Source organism: Lissotriton helveticus, chromosome 2_1 (assembly GCF_964261635.1).
Source record: "Lissotriton helveticus chromosome 2_1, aLisHel1.1, whole genome shotgun sequence".
In the NCBI taxonomy this organism is placed as follows: Eukaryota; Metazoa; Chordata; class Amphibia; order Caudata; family Salamandridae; genus Lissotriton; species Lissotriton helveticus.
The window spans coordinates 71,897,900-71,910,737 of NC_136059.1; the positions used below are offsets into that span (position 1 = coordinate 71,897,900).

A 12,838-nucleotide genomic window follows, 5' to 3' on the forward strand; every position below is an offset into this window, starting at 1 on the left:
AACGCATCGCTGGCCTAGCGTGAAGAAGTTTGTCGCTTTGTCCCGCACGCACCCGCAGACCGGAGCATCCTCCTCCCCTGTGGCAAGGATTCAACGCATCACCGGCCTTGCATGAGGAAATCACTGCTACAGCTCCTTTGCGACATTTTGTTGGGTTTGCTACGAAATCCAGGTACTTTGTAAGTAAAAGGGTCGCAGAGACCACTGCTTTGAACTGAACCCCAATTTGAACACTTTGAACTCTTTTTCCAGCTTTTCAAGAGTACCCCCTTTTTCAGTAGTGTGGATGTTTACCATTATTGGTCCTGTGTTAAGTCTATATATAAAGATACTTATTGTTTATAACTATTAGTGTGGTGTCCCTTTGTAGTGTTCTTCACTGTGTTTCTGTGTATGATCCTAAATGCTTTACACACTGCCTCTGAGATAAACCTAGCTGATCGTGCAACGTTACCACAAGGTTGAGCAGGGGTTATCAAAGGGTGTAGCCCCCTTACTCTGACTTAGGAAGAAGGGTCCCTACTTGGACTGTGGCCAGCCACTGCCAACTAGAGACCCCCATTTCTAACAGTGTATTCTGTGTGTGGATAGTTGAATGCTTCTTTATCACTAGTAGATCAAGAAATGGTAATTCTTTGAGGCTGATGTGATGGGTGAATTTGATCCTAGTGTTTTTTGTGTTCAGTAACTTGATGTTGTCTTCTAAAGTTGTGGTGGTACCTGACTATATTAGGAAAATGTTGCCAATGAATCGACGATATATCACAAGGTGTTGGTTCCATTCAGCATTCGGCAAAATGTGTTGCTCTTCAAATGCCACCATAAAAATATTGGCGTATTGGGCCCCCCCCCGAATCCCTTGCTGGTACCACTTATTTGTAAGGAAAACTCATCTTCCAATCGAAAATAACTATGCTGTAGGCAGAACTGCAATAGTTCAAGCAAAAAAACTTTGGGTGCTCCGATTTTTCCCATTTTTAATAGAGCCCACTCAATCGCCTCAATTCCTTCTTTCAGAGGGATGAGGGATGGACATGTAAAGAGAGGTCATGTCAATGGTACATAGTACCCATTGTTGACTATTGGTAGTGTCTTAAGTCTGCAGTTGGTTCAAGAAATCTGTGGTATCCTTGATGTTAGTTTTCCACGAAATGACAAAGCTCTGTAGAAAATAGTCAATGTATTTTCCGAGTGGTTCAAAAATAGAACCAAGTCCTGAAACTATAGGTCTGAAAGGAGGTTCAGTGGAATGCTTGTGTATTTTCGGTAGCATGTAAGGGTGAGGCCGTTTAGGGTAACGTTTGGTAAGGTATTGTTTGGTTTTGTGAGAGACCACGCTAATGGAATCTGCAGGGTCCACAAATGTCCACCACACTCGTTCCTACACTCTTCCCGATAACAATACTAATCCACTTGTGTGACTGGGCGATAAACCGAGAAAAGAAAGGCTCCCTTACCCCCCCAAGACGCTGGGAAAAATCAAGATTCTGCCTTGTGAATTGACACTTTCTGGGTATATGGGTAACTGTGGTATTGAGGCAAGAGCTCGATCGGCACCCAGGAAATTCTGCCAGGCCCAGACATTTCTGAAAACAAAGCACCTTGGGAAGTCTGGGCTGGTGTGGTTTGCATGGATCCGAATATCTTTTCCTACCCTGAATGCCCTGCAAGCACCAAACTTTGACTAAATCACAGATTTTCCTCATATTTCTGTGAAAATGCCGGAATCTGTGAAGATCTATACAATTCCTAATATCCAGTGTTCCCACACTTCTCCCAATAAAAATGCCACCCCAAGTTTTTTACCAAGTATTATGCATTTAGCATATCATTACATGGAACTTCATAAGAGCAATGTATTTGCTATGATCATAACTTAGATTAAGATAGAGCAGAATTTCAAAGATGTCAATAGATTTCAAAACGGAGCTACTACACAGATCTTAAAGAAGAATAGAAAAAATCTGAAAATATTAGTTGATGTTCTGTGGAGATGTTTAGACAGGTCAATTATAATAGTTATGCTTTGTGGCGCAGATGCCCTGATTATAGTTTTCACTATGTTTGGTTTAAGAGATGAACCCTCAGTGTGTTGACCCTGGCAGGGTTTCCTAAATATTAAACCACCTTTGAAAGATAGCCTGTTATAGCAGCCGTTTGTGACATGACAGGCTATACTGGGTAATTGCAGATTCACAAAAGCTGGTTAGGTTATTTGCAGCCTTCTGCAATAGGTAGCTTGCCCTACAAAAGCTATCTGGATCCTGCAAAGAGAGATTTCTAGAGCAGATATATTATCTCACCAGGCTACATTTCACAACAGGCCGGTGTATGGTGGAGCAATGTAAGACGTACCTGACTTTTAACGACTCTGTCCCGGCACAATATTTCAACCACAGGCACTATGGCATATTGGAATTTGGAGTTTCTGATTGGACATTGCATCGGAATGACTAGTAGGTTTAGCAAGTGACACCCACATAAGTATCAGGAATAGGAAACAAAATGAAAGTTCCTGCCTTAAGAACAAAGTAAAACCATCAATGTCCCATACGGTTGTGCAATTTTCACACAGCAAATTATTGTTTGACATACCGTATGTGAAAGGTAGGAAGGGAGTTCAACTAATCCACATGGAATTCTTGACCTCTCAGCTGTGATTGTGAACTAGTGTTGGTACCAACGTTCACATCAGCTCCTCACCCACAACACTATGGCATTTCTCAGGGGCCCATGTTAGCCCCTCTATTATTCAACATCTACCTAACCCCTTTAACAAGCCTGATTAAATCATTCAATCTCGCCTGTTACAACTATACAGATGAATCCCAAAACATTTAAAGAAATGGATGGTCTAGAAGACCTCTACAAGTTAAGACTTGTAGAGGGGGGATTTTACCTCCAATCTTCCGTCAATACTCGCCTCCCTCACAACCACACCAGCCAATTTCACCCTGTTGGGTGATCTTAACATCTATTTTGATGACCCTACTAATACTACTGCGGGTCACCTGCTGGCTAGTCTTGCGGCGCTACAGTTAACTCAATTAGTGACTAGCCCAACTCACTTAAAAGGCCACCTCCTCGATCCTATTTTTAGCAATTGCCTGGAATTAGTTGTCCACACCCCCTCCCCAGTCCCATGGTCGGACCATTATCTAATTCCTCTCATTTGGATGGCTCCTAAATCTCCTCCAGCCGCACAAGCCCATTCTGCCAAGCGCAGGAATTGGCCCAAACTTCCATTGGAGGAATGGAGGTTGACCTTGACGAGCACCAGACCTCCTGATAATCCGGACCCTACCTCAGCCAATGAGGAGTTTAACTGCTGGATCTCCAACTACCTAGATATGGTACTTCCCTTGAGTACCGTGGACTCTAAGCGAAGTGCCAAGACGGCTGCCTGGTACTCCCCTGCACTTCGGGTATTAAAAACCAAGTGCAAACGTCTCGAAAGGAAATGGAGACTAGATTTCTCCCTTGTTAGCAAACGCAACTATAGACTTATGCTTAGAGAGTATAAAAAGGAGATCAAAATGGCCCAATCATCCTTTTTCGCTGAAAAAATGAACTCTGCGGCATCTAAACCTAAAGAAATCTATAGGATAGCAAAAACCCTTCTAGAGCGCCCAGAGCAAGTACTAGATCCGGCCACCGCACAAACCCGCTGTAATGATCTAGCTGAATTCTTTTCGGAAAAAATTCAAATCATTTACTCCGCTTTCCCGCCCGCTTCCCCTACCGTTCAACCCCCAAATACCTTGACCTCTGTCACTCATCATTCAGTCACCATACAAGCCTTTCCGTCACTTAACCCCAGCCTCTTAAACTCCATAGTACCTCAGATTAAATCAGGCTCGCCCAAGGATCCAGCCACCCCATGCGCACTGCAATTGGCCAATGACATCATTCTTCCAACAGTGCTTAATCTACTGAATTCCTCGTTAGGTTCAGGTGTGGTTCCAACACCCTGGAAGCAAGCGATGGTTAGGGCTCTTTTAAAAAAACAAAATCTCGACCAGTCCGAGCTAAAAAACTATAGGCCCATCTCGTTGCTTCCTTGGATGAGCAAAGTATTGGAAAAACACATCAACACCACCTTGGTAGATTTCATCGAATCCAACCATCAACTCGATGTTTCCCAAACAGGCTTTCGTCCCAGGCACGGAATAGAAACTGCGCTTTTGGCAGTGCCGGAGGAGGCACGAAAGATCATGGACCAGGGAGGATCAGTGGCCATAATCCTCCTGGACCTCAGTGCCGCTTTCAACACTGTCAACCACTGCACTCTTCTTTCACGGCTTTCGGATATTGGGATTGCGGGTACGGCCATCTCTTGGCTTGAATCGTTTCTCACTGACCGCTCCTTTCAGGTGTTTGAGGGTTCCTCCATCTCCCCAAGTAAATCTCTTCCCTGCGGTGTCCCTCAGGGTTCATCTCTGAGCCCCACATTGTTCAATGTTTACATGGGGCCACTAGCTGAGGTAGTCCGTCCATTTGGCATCAAAATTATAACATACGCGGATGACACCCAGCTGGTGGTCTCCCTTAATCAACCTGACACAAACTTGGACAATTTGAGGACCTGCTTGGAAGAAGTCTCAAACTGGATGACACAATCATACCTGAAATTGAACGGTGACAAAACTGAGTTAATGTTTTTAGGCAATCCCTCCCCACTGGCTCTCAGCTCTTTTTTGGCCCCCTTCTTTAGGGGCGCCCCCCCTACCTAGGGAAAAAATTAAGAGTCTGGGCATGTGGCTCGATAAAACCTTGAACTTTAATGCCCAAGCCACCATACTCTCGGCAACCTGTTTTCGCCTTCTTAGGATAATCCAGAATATCCTTCCCTTGCTTCCTTTTGAAGCAAGGGAAATGATGGTTCAGGGTTTATTCCTATCCAGATTGGATTTTGGGAATTCCCTGTACCTAGGTGCCCCCCAACTTACCCTTAACATTCTCCAGGTGGCGCAGAATGCTGCAGCCCAGACTCTCCTTCAAATTCCCCGGCGTCTCTCAATAAAGGCAGGTTTGCGTACTTTACACTGGCTGCCAATTAGGCGCAGAATTGAGTTCAAGGCCCTCTGCATTTCCCACCAAGCCTACTGGAAAACTGGTCCCCTCATAAACCATCCTCTGATTACCCCTCACAAACCAGCAAGACACCTCAGGTCATCTTCCTCTTCATTGGCCACAGTCCCTAGGATTAAAAAATCCAGAAGTGGAGGCCACTCTTTTTCTTATAATGCCCCTAAACTTTTGAACTCCCTTCCTCTTTATTTACGTTCAGAAACTAATTTACTCCGTTTCCGCAAACAGTTGAAAACTGTACTATTCTCTTACCCTGACTAAATTTCCCTGTATCCAGCTTGCATAGTCTGTAGCGCTGGGATGCCTCAGGGTAACCACCGCGCTTTATAAATTTTCTTTTCATTTCATTTCATTTCACTTGATGACTGTATCCAGCTCATAAACACATGGATGATGAATAACCATCTAAAGCTAAATACAACAAAGACAGAATATGGCCTGCAGACAATGGTAAAAATTCCAGCCTAAGGCTTAAGGAACATGAGGACCCTCCAACAATATCAAGTGGAGTCATAAACCAAGGGGTGACCATGGATTCTGTCCAATATTTGATACCACATGTTAATAACATCAGAGTACCTTGTACACAACAAACACACTTACTTGCTTCCTCCCATATCTTGGATATCAACAAAAGCTGCAAGCTATCCTCATACATTTGAAGCTTGACTATGCCAACAGGCTAGACCTTGGGGCACGCGAATTCATCATATGCAAAATACAACTCATCCAAAATGCTGCTGCAAGACTTCTTCTCTACCATCACCCAAGAGAACACAAGATTCCAGTCTTGCAATCACTCCACTGTCTATCTATAGCAAGAAGGGTAATGTTCAAGGCACTTTTCATTGTCTACAGAGCCTCCAAGGAAAATTACTGCTATGCCTATAAACTAATTTCAAGCACTCGAGGCACTGCTTTTTCAGAAAAAAACCTCCAAGCTTTGCAACTCACTACCAGCCATCATTCGAAGCACCAAGGAGCACATACACTCCAGAAGAAAGTTAAAAATATGGCTAATTGCAAGACACCTACACCCACACATTCCAGGAAGAGGACCCGGAAAGACAGGACCACCCTCAAATCCAATCTTCAGCATACAATACAAAGATTGAAACAGCCAAAGCCTTGTCTTCCAAATTGGTTGATTTATTTTTCCCAATAGAAGGTCCCAGTGGAAATAGAAAAAAGTCCCCGTAATCCTGGTTTGATGGTATCAATCAATCAGGGGTTTATTAAGCGTGCTAATCACCCGTGAGGGTCTCAATGCGCGGGGGTGATGCAGCTCCGGTCAGTCGAAAAGGGAGGTCTTGAGGGCCTTCCTGAAAATGTACAGGGTTAGGTTGCATATAATGTTGGTTGGGAGCTCGTTCCAGGTCTTGGCCGCGATGTAGGAGAAGGTTCTTTTGTCCGTTCATGCTCTCTGGATGTGTGGGGGTATGGCCAGGGCAAGGTCGGACGATCTGAGGTTTCTCTTGGGAACGTGTAAGGAGATCCTATTGTTGAGATATTGGGGTCCGGTGTTGTGGAGGCATCTGTAGGCGTGGATGAGTATCTTGAAAGTTACTCTCTTCTCAACGGGGAGCCAGTGGAGGTTCCGCAGGTGTTGGGTGATATGTTCGTGTCGAGGGATACCAAAGAGGAGTCTGGCTGCGGTGTTCTGTATGGTCTTGAGTTTGTGGAGTAGAGATTTGTTGATCCCGGCGTATAGGGCATTTCCGTAGTCCAGTCTGCTGGTTATGAGTGTGTTATGGTAAGTGTCGAGAGGATAAATCGGCAATGCTAGGAGCAATTAAGTCTAAAGACAGGCGATAAATTAAATCAAAGCGGGCTCTATATAGGGAAGGCGTTGCTTTTGCAAAACAAACATGGGAGCTGGACAAATGGGACTTCCTTAGAACAGACTGAAGGCCTTTTGGAATATAGTCAACATAGGCTGCAGTGAAGGTAGACAGGCCCACAAGCCCAATATTGCAGCAGAAACCTGGAAAGTTCATTACCAGGCCTTATATACCACCCCTGAGGGCAAAAGAACCAACTTAATCCCAATAAAAAGCCCACAGCAGATGGCACACGGGGAGATTCCAGAGATAACTCTGAAAGAAATACCAAGCGCCCTAAGCAAAATAGCCCTTCAAAAAACCCCAGGGCTAGATAAAATACCGGGGGATCTCTTCCACGCAGAACCGTTAATCTGGGGTCCATATTTGTGGGCTTTATTTAATGCAGTATTACAGGGTATGTCAATCCCCATAATTTGGGCTGGCGCAGAACTTCTTCAAGTTTACAAGGAGGGATCCCCACTACCACCTCGTAATTGTAGACCTATTAGCTTCATTGATGTAGCAAAGAAAATCTTTGCCCGGATACTATTGGCACACCTCCAGGATTGGATGGAGGATCACAACATTCTCAGTCTCTTTCAAGCTATTTTTAGGAATAACACCTCCACCGTAGATCAAATCTTTAAGGCTCCAGCTGTTGCACTGGAAAACGGTGACTCTAGAGGGAGGCAGTCTCTATTTAAAATATGTCAATCTAAAAATTGCTTTCGAGCTGGTACCCAGGGACACGCTATGGTCTGTATTAAGTGACATTGGGGTCCATACTTATCTCTGCCATATGATAAGGAGATTGCACGGATCCAACTATGCTCAAATTAGGTTCGAAAAGTATGGTGAACTCACCGCGCCTCTCGCAGTGAAAAGAGGAGTCAGACAGGGATGTGTGCTAGCCCCCACATTGTTTTGTCTATATATCAATGCGTTGGTTGACACATTGAATGAAGGGAAGGCCATCAATGCCCGAAGATAGTGCATTATAAAATATCAGCAATGATGTTTGCTGATGACACTCTCCTGCTCTCCATGTCACCAATGGGTATTCAGAGGATCCTTCCTAGCTTTGGTGTTTGTTTGCAATAATAGAGGGTTGGAGATCAATACTCAAAAGACCAAAAATATATGGTCTTCAATCCAGCATGCACAACGCGCCCTAATCCCTGTCTGAACGGCACCCAGCTTGAGAGGGTATCGGTGTTTGAATATCTAGGGGTTATCCTAATGGCAAAAATTGAATGGGCATCACAAATTGATTAAACGAGCCTTAGGCTAGCACAGACAACAGGGGGTTTGGCCAAGGTATTTAGGCATTCTTTTTGTAAACCCGGTGGTCCGATCACCGAGGTCTAAAAACTGCAAATTTTGGTGCCACTATGTATGGGGCTGAACTCTGGGGGCATTGGCCTACAAAAAAACATAACTATGATTCAGAATAATTTTATCAGGCAGCTATTTGGACTTCGTATTTAGCACCCTACTCGTTCATCTGCATTTGGGTCTTGGTGTGAGACAGATCGCAGATGAAATAGGTCTCAGACCGCTAACCTTCTGGCGATGCATATGGGAGACCCCTGAATTAGTAGCTCAAAAGGTCATGGGTCTTCCAGCTGTAGGAAAAATACTGTGGCTCACATACAACCGGAACACACTCAATAGTATAAGAAGAATGAGTATGTGGAGTCACCCAGAACATTGTGCCCCGCAATAACAAGGAAGGAACTGGCTAGAAGTTATAGAGAAGGAAAACGTACTCACCTACAAGAGAATTCAGCACTAGGCTCTCTTATAGCAATCTTTATGAAAATTAAAGACCACTATGATTTGGAGCCTTTATTAGATGAGATAGAGCCAGCATTAGCAAGGAAGCTATATGTACAATTTAGGCACGGATCACTCCCCCTGCGTTCGTTTTCCAACAGATGGGCGGGCACCAATCTTTTACAGTGCCCGGCTTGAACTAATGTAGAAGAAACTGAACTGGATGTGTTCTGTTTGTGCCCCGGCTATAAAAAAGCTAGATCAAGACAGTTGATACAGCTGTGCAGGATTCTGTGGACCGTTCACTGTGCAGCAACATTTAGGCTCCTGAAGTTTTACATCCAACAGCCGATTGTATTTTCAGTTTTGCGCTTCCTATTTTCTATGTGGTGTGCACGCAAGTCTCTCCAGGGCTCTAACATTTAGATTGTGGCTAATTGACATTACATTTGGGGTCCACTTAGTGAGGGGGGCAGGACTTTAGTTCGAGCTGTGAAGTGGTTAAGCGGAGCTATTTGAAACCAGCTAATGACTAGCCTACCATTGGTTCATGTTTTACATCCCACCCGTTATCATTAGGGTATATGTACTCCCCGACACCTCATATTCCCCACCCAGGCCCAATGATTATCCCCTCCATAGTGGGTTTAAACCTAGATGGATCATAGATCCACCCGTTCTAGCAGGGTCAAGCAACCTAATGGGCAGGATTTTCAGTCGGGGTCGCTTGGACACATTGTAACCACTTTATGGCTAAGGTGGTTATAAAGGGTCCATAGCACTGTCCAATTTTCAATAGTTCAAAAACATAATTAGGATTTTAAATTTCGTTTTTATCTTTGAGAAAGATTCGAACACCCAGTTTTAAGGACTTTTTAATAGGGCGCATCACATTAGGTTGAATCCATAGGGTTATTGGCATATGCTGTCGTGAGGGTCCATGAACTGTGGTGGGTAACTTTCAATATAATTCAGGATATTCCTGCTTCACTTGAATGTGTATTTTAACAACGGTTATTTTAATGTAATGTAAGATTTTATTGCACTTGCACTTTTATGGTCTATAAACTGAAATAAAGTATTCAAATAACATAACATAGCAAGTGTATTTGTAAAGCGCACGTTCACACATAGGTATCTTGGCGCTGAATAAAAGATGTTTATTGTACCCAACTGAATGGCAATGGAAACAGTCCAACCAGCAAACTACTTTCGATAGGCAGGTAAGTTAAGAAGATTAGTAGGGGTAATTTATAGTCATGCCATTTCATATTAAACTTTCTAGCACACAGTAATACTTATACCGTAACACTCAGCAGTTGGCATCCAACTGTAACTTACACATCCTATATTCACATAAGACATATCTGCTATGAGGATTGTCCATCACTAGTATTGTACAGCCAATACACCAGCCATCACTACATGAACAGTACAAAAGGGGGTGGTGATGGACGGAGCATCTGAACCAATCAAACACTCACACCCAGTCAAAAGATCTGGGTTTGACCCATCACCGTTCTTTAGCCCACTCTGCCACCCCAGTTCAGACATGGCTATATGCAAATCAGTCTGACCCTGTGCCTCATGGGAACAGTCCAGCCCGAACTGCCAAGCCATGCCTTCCCTGGACTGGAAACAAGCTTCCGAGGACCGGTTTCTGGCATTACAGCCGTCTTCAGCCCAGCTTGCTTGAATCCAGTGGCAAAGTGAGCAAGGGACTCACGTCTGAGCATACCCTGCCACACTTATGGCGGCCAAAAGCGGTACAAAAGGGGGTCTTGATAGACGGAGCATCTGAACCAATCAAACACTCCCACCCAGTCAAAAGATCTGGGTTTGACCCATCACCGTTCTTTAGCCCACTCTGCCACCCCAGTTCAGACATGGCTATATGCAAATCAGTCTGACCCTGTGCCTCATGGGAACAGTCCAGCCCGAACTGCCAAGCCATGCCTTCCCTGGACCGGAAACAAGCTTCCGAGGACGGGTTTCTGGCATTACAGCCATCTTCAGCCCGGCTTGCTTGAATCCAGTGGCAAAGTGAGCAAGGGACTCACGTCTGAGCATACCCTGCCACACTTATGGCGGCCAAAAGCAGTACAAAAGGGGGTGGTGATGGACGGAGCATCTGAACCAATCAAACACTCACACCCAGTCAAAAGATCTGGGTTTGACCCATCACTGTTCTTAAGCCCACTCTGCCACCCCAGTTCAGACATGGCTATATGCAAATCAGTCTGACCCTGTGCCTCATGGGAACAATCCAGTGGCAAAGTAAGCAAGGAACTCACGTCTGAGCATACCCTGCCACTGGATTCAAGCAAGCCGGGCTGAAGACGGCTGTAATGCCAGACACCGGTCCTCGGAAGCTTGTTTCCGGTCCAGGGAAGGCATGGCTTGGCAGTTCGGGCTGGACTGTTCCCATGAGGCACAGGGTCAGACTGATTTGCATATAGCCATATCTGAACTGGGGTGGCAGAGTGGGCTAAAGAACGGTGATGGATTAAACCCAGATCTTTTGACTGGGTGTGAGTGTTTGATTGGTTCAGATGCTCCGTCCATCACCACCCCCTTTTGTACCGCTTTTGGCTGCCACAAGTGTGGCAGGGTATGCTCAGACGTGAGTCCCTTGCTCACTTTGCCACTGGATTCAAGCAAGCCGGGCTGAAGACGGCTGTAATGCCAGAAACCGGTCCTCAGAAGCTTGTTTCCGGTCCAGGGAAGGCATGGCTTGGCAGTTCGGGCTGGACTGTTCCCATGAGGCACAGGGTCAGACTGATTTGCATATAGCCATGTCTGAACTGGGGTGGCAGAGTGGGCTAAAGAACGGTGATGGATTAAACCCAGATCTTTTGACTGGGTGTGAGAGTTTGATTGGTTCAGATGCTCCGTCCATCACCACCCCCTTTTGTACCGCTTTTGGCCGCCACAAGTGTGGCAGGGTATGCTCAGATGTGTGTCCCTTGCTCACTTTGCCACTGGATTCAAGCAAGCCGGGCTGAAGACGGCTGTAATGCCAGAAACCGGTCCTCGGAAGCTTGTTTCCGGTCCAGAGAAGGCATGGCTTGGCAGTTCGGGCTGGACTGTTCCCATGAGGCACAGGGTCAGACTGATTTGCATATAGCCATGTCTGAACTGGGGTGGCAGAGTGGGCTAAAGAACGGTGATCGATTAAACCCAGATCTTTTGACTGGGTGTGAGTGTTTGAGACGTGAGTCCCTTGCTCACTTTGCCACTGGATTCAAGCAAGCCGGGCTGAAGACGGCTGTAATGCCAGAAACCGGTCCTCGGAAGCTTGTTTCTGTCCAGGGAAGGCACGGCTTGGCAGTTCGGGCTGGACTGTTCCCATGAGGCACAGGGTCAGACTGATTTGCATATAGCCATGTCTGAACTGGGGTGGCAGAGTTGGCTAAAGAACGGTGATGGGTTAAACCCAGATCTTTTGACTGGGTGTGAGTGTTTGATTGGTTCAGATGCTCCGTCCATCACCACCCCCTTTTGTATCACTACATGAACAGGCACAGAATAACTGAGGAGATCTGTCACACACCGTGTCAATCAGAGGACTTTAGTCTAGTCCAGCACTGCAGGTCCCAAGTATAAATACACTGTGGCGGCTTCTTTATATCTCACGATAATACTGAGATATGGGATGACAGTAACAAGGCACATCCCAGCAGATCTCACCACTTCTCTCTCCCTTCAACAATGCCAGCTCGGGCCCACAACTACATACGATATTTCTGATTGAACAGGCCAGTGCAGTAACCTGCTTGGCCGACTATAATCATAAGAAATACCATAAAGGGCCCTACAGAGCTGGTAAAAGCAGCCGGAGTACTGAAAAACCATAAACCGTGCATGTGTCTCTCACACCTCATCATGCACCACACTGATACACACTGCGTCTTATAACACGATAACCACACATCGTGGTCTTCACGCATGACATTGAAGCGCTCCCCAAATGGAATCATAAAACAAAGACAACACCCTTCAAACCACACACAACCCTATTTGGCATAGCTTGCTGCACATGCAAGTAAGCACTTCCTTGCCACACGCAGGGCTAGTAAGCGCTATCCAAATGCTGAAATAGAATACTATACAATATTTATCACATGTGCATCACCAAGATCTGTTCT

General features: G+C 45.4%; 1 protein-coding gene across 6 annotated transcripts in view; it reads right to left on the reverse strand.

Moving 5' to 3' along the window:
• The window catches only part of LOC144817722 (homeobox protein not2-like), a 1,386,394-nt gene that overhangs the window by 132,986 nt on the left and 1,240,570 nt on the right, over positions 1–12,838 (reverse strand). The window lies entirely within an intron of this gene.